The 8,101-nt window shown below is 35.1% G+C and overlaps 1 protein-coding gene across 1 annotated transcript in view; it reads left to right on the forward strand.

Annotated features, from left to right (window-relative positions):
- Positions 1-7,895, forward strand: part of LOC145242675 (uncharacterized) — a 98,368-nt gene extending 90,473 nt beyond the window's left edge. Inside the window, exon 2 of the transcript XR_013862801.1 lies at positions 7,180-7,895. The gene's annotated coding sequence lies outside the window, so the exon portion shown is untranslated. The remainder of the gene's footprint in view (positions 1-7,179) is intronic.
- Positions 7,896-8,101: the final 206 nt, after the last annotated feature.

Raw genomic sequence — 8,101 nt, forward strand, 5'->3', positions numbered from 1 at the left:
TTTTTATGAAACTCTACCTAAAATTTAATGTTTCTATTCTTTTCTTTGTATGTGACTGGAAATAACAACACCTATCCTCTTTTCTTTACCTCTATCTCATTTTCCTTTCTTTCTCTTTCTATAGATGTGTTAATTAGTTCACGTATTGTTTTTTTAATTACTTCATTTGTTGTTGCATTAATTTTTTTTTTGCTTTTTTTTTCTGTATTTATCTTCTCTCTTAAGCATGACCCTTTTTCCAAAGTGCGTTTCTTCTTTTCTCTCTTTTTTTACCTCTTGTCCACTACATGTTCTTCATTTTCACTATTCTATCTAATTTAACTGTTTTTTACCTTCTACGTCTGTATGTCTCCTTTTGAACCCTCTCTATAACTATCGATCTCTGTCTCTATCTACCTAGAGTCAATACCGTATGTTTCGGCTTTTCTTTGTATTCGTCTGTTCTCATCTTGAGCTATATTTGTAAACATAACACTTTGCTGGATCTTTCAGAATCCCTCCTCCCTTCCTCCATCATGGCATCTATCTATCTATCTATCTATCTATCTATCTATCTATCTATCTATCTATCTATCTATCTATCCTTTTCCAGGAATCATCAGTGTGGAGAATGACTGTTCTACCAGTTACACGATTTGAACCTCAGACTTAAGTCAACATTTTAATAACTTCTGTCTGAACTCGTGGAACCATACAACCAACCATAATGACAGGAAGAGAATTAAGGTCTATTTATGTCTACAATCGGACATACCTAAAAGTCTGTCTTAAATAGTGTTCAACGACGCGGTCAGACGAAACTTTGAATTATGCATTCGATTGGACAGCTAAATTATAATTCTCTTTGAACGCTTACCCTATCATTAAGGAGGACTAGAAACAATATTATGATAGATATTTTTTTTAATTTCTTATCCACATGCACATATGTGTCCCCATTTTTTGCGAATCATCAGTGAGGAGGATGATTGCTCTACCAGTACATGATTCGAACCTCAAACCGAAGTCAACATTTTGACTTCTGTTTGAACCTCTGTCGGAACCATGCAGCCAACCCAACGAATCTGACAAGCTCGCCTCGTTTGAAAAGACTCGTATTTGGTTGAAATAAATTTATAATGAGATTGGTCTATGTCTTGTATTTTTCTTTTAACTCTTGTGTGGTATTGTTATGTTACAAACAGAATGTTCCCTTTTTCTCTGGCCTTACACAGGCAATCGTGGCTTTCAAATTTGTCACCGTTTCAACAGGGTTGATAGTCAAGTTGGTTCCAAGAAATCCAGGAGGAAGAAACACTTCCTCTTCCAGAAGATGATGCACATGATTTTGCCTGCAGATGTCAGCATCTTGAACATTTTATTTGCTGGGGAGCGTGAGTTGTGCAATTTCAGTGAGTGCCATTTAAACTGGCTCGTAATGGTGACACCACGTCTAATCACTAGTGATGACACGGTCCAAAAATCCCTCAAATTCAGCTTCGTACTTATTCTACAAGTCCTGCTAGATATCCTAGATATAGATAGATAGGTGGTCCTTTTGCTCCTGCATGAACATTTGTGGAACCACCTAGCACACATTTGCTGTATCCTAAGGATGACAGCATCGTTTCCAGTGCACTGTTATTTATATATATGTGATAGATAAACACTATTCCTGATAAATCATGGATAAAATAAAAATAATCCAGGAAAATATGACACCAACTATAAAAGCCGTGTGACTCAGAAAGAAAAGTCCGACCGTCAAGATCGGCAGTTAGCATCTCATACGAATACAGCATAGCAAATACATTTAAATAAAATGATTAGTACAAACTGAAGACCGTGTAGAATAATAAATGGACTACAAGAAAAATTAATCTACTACAAGAGATCTATTAAAAATAGAATCGCTATACAAAGAAGCTCTTTTACACATAAAGAACATAATCTAGCAATTAAAAAGCTTTACACACACACACACACACACACACGCACACACACACACACACACACACACACACACATATATATATATATATATATATATATATATATATATATATATATACTAGCATGGGTGCCCGGCGTTGCCCGAGTGTTTGGAGGTGTGTGTTGAACAAAAAAAAAAGTGGTAGTGGGAAGGCAGGCTCGAACACGTACTGTGAAGGAGGAAAAGAACGGGGGAAAAACGTGACGTCTTTGCTGTTACGACGACCGTCAAACCGGAAGTGACGTAGGTTTAAATTAAGGCTAGACAATCGAAAAGAGGGGATGACTTTCGAAAATATTGGTGAAAAAAGCGACCCTCCCTGTAGAAAAGTGCCCAGTTGAGGGTGAATAAATTAATATTTTTAGCCAATTTTTCGGTATGTGTTGTCTGAAGGGTGGAGCTTCAAAACGATACATCTTGTGAAAATCCATTGCCTCTGTTGAAAGTTTTAGGCAGACATGTAAACATACATATATACATACATTTATATATTGGTAGCTCAATTTTTTTATCCAAACCGATTAAAAAGTTTGCCCTATCTCTGAATACCCTTTATGTAAAATTTCAAATGTTTAGACCAAGAAGTGTCTGAGTAATTTGGTAGAGACCGCAGAGGTCAAAAAAAGAAAAAAAAAAGCGGTAAATTTTTTAAAACTTTGACCCCTATTATAAGCCCTTAATATTTGTTGTTTTGAGATCAAATCAGGTTATTAAGTTAGATCCATGTTCAAGGAACCTATATCTAAAATTTCAAGTGTTTATACCCAAAATTGTCGGAGGAGTTTGGTAGAGTTCTCAAAGGTCAAATCGTTAAAACTTGACCCTTTTACAGCCATATTTTTGGCCGAAAACGGATTACAAAGATTTTCCCAAATCTCACTACCCTGTATATCAAATTTCAAGTCTGTAGACTGAAAATTGACAGAGTTATTGTGTAGGGAAATGTACACAGACAGACAGACACTTTCACTTTTATAAATATATAGATTCATGTAGGCGTATATATATATATATATCTGTTCAAAAATTTTTGCCTCCCAAACTCCTGTGTCAGTTCTTGGTCTACAGACATGATGACAATATATAGGGTAATCGAATGCATGCAAAACTTTATATTTGGGTTTTAGCTGGAAAAAATCGGTGCAAAACTGAAAATTAAAATAAATGGAATTTGCCAGGTGAAAGTCGAATGACAGTCTTACGAATATGCATGCGTAACGTAATAGCTATTGGTTCATGTTTTAATTTTTAGCCTTGCAGCAAACATATCTTCATAGCTCAGGCATTAAGGTCAAAGGAAACAGTAAATCATAAGCTAAACCTTTTGGTTACAATTCTCAGTGGTGGCGCACAAGTTGTTTATTTATTTTTTTTTTTTTTACTTTTTAAATCATTACTATATATTGCGGCCAACATTATATAATAATAAATACAAAATCTTCATTAATCAAAATATCATATTCAAGCGTATTTTACGATCTAAATCTCTGCGACTATTGATCAGAATTTTATAAATAAAGGCTCGTTGGAAAGCTAATGTTCTGAATTGTATAGTGAGCTATGTGAAATTTGCCCTTAAGGTCGCACATACAGGAGATCATCCATCATCCAGAGCCTACTTTTGGAACTTTTTTACAACCATAAAATGTTTCAATCATAATCATTTGATTTCCTAGTTTTGCATATAAATGACAAAATATCTTATATTTTCCCCAAACCTCTGGTATTTATGGAGTGAAGACTAAAAAACTTGATGCTATGGTTTCAAATGATCTGAAATAATAGCAAGGGGAGACTTGATTCAAAATATTTCTCATATGTTATATCTCCCCTCTTTGGTTTTCATACATAAAGTAAATTTCACAGTATATAAGGATTATTTGATACTGGAGATATTCATAATAGTACCCTATTTCTAAAAGAGAGGAGATATAACGTATGAGAAATTTGGAATCAAGTCTCTCCTTGCTGTTATTTCTGATCATTTGAAACCATAGCAGCAAGTTTTAGTCTCCCTTCTATCGAGGCCAGAGGTTTGGGGGAATATATATATATATATATATATATATATATATATATATATATATATATATATATATATCAGGTTAATATTTTCCAGAGGTAAAGCAACCGACATATAAAATCAACAGTAATGTCTTTGATATGACAAAGGAACGTTCGAAATGAATGTTTTTGTTTAAAGCACCATGATACTTAACTTTTTCATTTTAAAGTTAAAGTCAAGCGATTATCACTGCACAAGCAGTTAGGCCAAGCATATAATATCAACAGTAGGTTCTTTGATATGACAGGGTCACATTCGAAATGAATGTTTCTGTTAAGAGCACAATTGAAGCATGATACTTTACTTTTGCATTTTAAACTTTAATTCAAGCTGTTATATATAAAAAAAAATAATTTTATAACATAAACAGTAAGTTCTCTACAGTACAATGTAATTTTAAGTCTACGGACTGGAAATTAGATATACAGGGTACTGAGATTTTACTCCATGTAAAAAAAAAAACTCCATGTAAAAAAAAAAAAAAGAAGGCTACAGACTCGAAATTAGATATACAGGGTACTGAGATTTGGGAAAATCTATGTTATTGGTTTGCGGCCAGAAATTTGGCAATTAAGGGGTCAAAGTTCAACGATTTGACCTTTGAGAACTCTACCAAACTCCTCCGACAATTTGGGGTCTAAACACTTGAAATTTTAGATATAGGTTCCTTGGACATGGATCTATCTTAATAACTTAATTTGAGCCCAAAACGATAAATGTTAAGGGGTTATAATAGGGGTCAAAGTTTAAAAAAATTGACTTTTTTTTTTTTTGCTCAACATACATCTCCAAATACCCGAGCAATGCCGTGCACCCATGCTAGTATATCAATAATAGTGAAAGTGTCTGTCTAGCCGTCTGTGTGTGTGTGTGTGTGTCTGTGTATCTGTCTGTCTGTCTGGGTACATTTCCCTACGCAATAACTCTATCAATTTTTAGTTTACAGACTCGAAATTAGATATACAGGATACTGAGATTTGGGAAAATCGATGTGATCGGTTTTCGGCCAGAAATTTGGCGATTAAGGGGTCAAAATTCAACAATTTGACCTTTGAGAACTCTACCAAACTCCTCTGACAATTTTCAGTCGAAAAACTTAAAATTTTAGATGTAGATTCCTTGGACATAGCTCTAACTTAATAACTTAATGGTAGCCCAAAACAATAATTTTTAGGGGTCAAAGTTAAAAAAATTGACTTTTTTTTTTGCTCAGCATACACCTCCAAACACCCGAGCAACGCCGGGCACCCATGCTAGTATATCTATAAAATTGAACGTGTCTGTGTGTCTGTGTACATTTTCCTTAGCAATTACTCTGTTAATTTTTAGTCTACAGACTCGAAATTTAATATGCAGGGTACTGAGATTTGGGAAAATCTTTATGATCGGTTTCCAACCAGAAATTTGGCTGTTTAGGGGTCAAAGTTCAACGATTTGACCTTTGAGAACTCTACCAAACTTCTCCGAGAATTTTCAGTCCATGCACTTTAAATTTTAGATACAGGTTCCTTGAACATGGATCTGACTTAATAACTCGATTTGAGCCCAAAACAATAAATTTTAAGGAGTCATAATAGGGGTCAAATTTTAAAAAAAATTTACCTTTTTTTTTTGCTTTTGTTTTTTTTCCTCAGTATACACCTCTAAACATCCGGGCAACACCAGGCACCCATGCTAGTATATCTATAAAGGTGAAAATGTCTGTCTGCCTTTTCTCTATGGTAGTTAAGGAAGACTATTATACAGAAAGGCATTACTTTACATATTCACACTTTTTAATATATACATATGCACATAACATTATGAACATAGGGACCGAGCAAAGCCAGGCGGAACTGCTAGTCTATATATCTATAAAAGTTAACGTGTCTGTGTGTCTGTCTGTATGTCTGGGTATTTGTCTGTCTGTGTACATTTCCCTAAGCAATACTTCTGTCAATTTTAAGTCTACAGACTCGAAATTTGATATACAGGGTACTGAGATTTGGGAAAATCTATGTGATCGGTTTGGCTGTTAAGTGGTCAAAGTTCAACGATTTGACTTTTGAGAACTCTACCAAACTCCTTCGACAATTTTGGGTCTACACACTTGATATTTTCGATATAGGTTACTTGGACATGGATCTAACTTAATAACTTGATTTGAGCCCAAGACAATAAATTTTAAGGGGTCATAATAGGGGTCAGAGTTAAAAAAATTAACCTTGTTTTTTTTGTTTTTTTTTGCTCGACATACACCTCCAAACACCCTAGCAAGGCCGGGCTGAAATGCTAGTATATCTATAAAAGTGAAAGTGTCTGTCTGTCTGTCTGTCTGTCTGTCTGTGTATCTGTCTGTGTAATTTCCCTATGCAATAACTCTGTCAATTTTTAGTTTACAGACTCGAAATTTGAAATTTGAAATTTTCCTTCGCAATAACTCTGTCAATTTTAAGTCTAGGGACTGGAAATTAGATATACAGGGTACTGAGATTTTACTCCATGTAAAAAAAAAAAACTCCACGTAAAAAAAAAAAAAAAAAAAAGGCTACAGACTCGAAATTTGATATGCAGGGTACTGGGATTTGGGAAAATCTATGTGATTGGTTTGCGGCCAGAAATTTCACTGTTAAAGGGTTAAAGTTCAACGGTTTGACCTTTGAGAACTCTGCCAAACTCCTCTGACAATGTTAAGGGGTCATAATAGGGGTCAAAGTTTAAAAAAATTGACCGTTTTTTTTTTTGTTTTTTTTGCTCAACATACACCTCCAAACGAGCAACGCCGGGCTGAAATGCTAGTATATATATAATTTTAATAAAAATTCTCGGAAGTAAAATCACATGTTCAGAAATATTATAACTTGTTAAATTTTCTGCAGTTTTTTTTTTTTTTTGTTATGATGTTATATCTGCAGGCTGCAATATCTCGTACGGGTACTGACTTGAAATGCATCAATCATTAAATTTGCAAACATAACATCGTTATGCTGGAACAATTATAAAGATTATATTCTTTTTAGAATCCCCCTCTCTCTCTCTCTCTCTCTCTCTCTCTCTCTCTCTCTAATTTATATATACAGGGTGCAACGATAAAATTGTCGCCCTAAGAAAAGACATGATCTCATTTCCGTTTGATGAAAACCGGTTTTCTTCTTTGTTGCAGGCCATCTACTAGTTGGCCAGTTGTGTACAAATCCCAAGAGTGACAGGAGCCGTCTATCATGTCTAAAAGTGAAACAATGTTCAACGAGTGAGATCGGAGATGCGCTACTTTACAACTCATGCTCTCTACCAATTCAAGTTATGATAACAGGACCATTGCCAGCACCCTCAAAATGTAAATCCGAACAGTTCAAGGCTTGAGGGCATATCTCAATGAAATTTCTGGCCACGGTTATGGTTTTTGGTATGGTCTCAAGTGAAGGCCACATCATGCCACCTCACATCTTCAAAGTCAGCTTGAAAGTCAACACCAAAGTGTAACTGAATGTGCTTAAGAGTATGGTGATTTACTGGTGCAATCAGGTGGGCACTGGCAAGCCTTGGGTATGGTAGCAGGACTCTGCAGGGGTCCACAAGTCCAAAGAGACCCAGGCTTGGCTTCAAAAGGAGTGCTACAACTTTGTACCCTTCCCGCACTGACCTCCCTCCTCTCCCGACCTGAACTCGCTGGACTACTTCGTTTGGTAATACATTGAGAACATCACCAACATGACCTCCCACAACACCAAAGTCAACCTGATTGCCGCCATCCACCAAGTATTAGCTGATCTTCTGCCAGCGCTTGTGAAAAACGAATGCTCTCAGTTCCGAACCCGCATCAAGGCGGTGATTGAGGCTAAAGATGCTTATATTAAATAGATGTCACTTCTATTACATAATCAAGTTACCCAAATTGATATTTTCAATAAAAGTTTTAAAATAAAGATGTAGTGTTGTTTTCTTTAGGGTAACAAAAATTACAATTAAGTTTACCAAGATAATCTAAGATGGCAAATTTAAGGTATATTATAAATATTAAAGAGTTAATATTTATAAAGTAATCTCAACCAGATGTAAATCTCGATAAAACCAAATAGGAAATA

The sequence above is a fragment of the Euprymna scolopes genome, chromosome 21 (genome assembly GCF_053919585.1).
Source record: "Euprymna scolopes isolate OS-2025 chromosome 21, ASM5391958v1, whole genome shotgun sequence".
NCBI classification, from domain to species: domain Eukaryota; kingdom Metazoa; phylum Mollusca; class Cephalopoda; order Sepiida; family Sepiolidae; genus Euprymna; species Euprymna scolopes.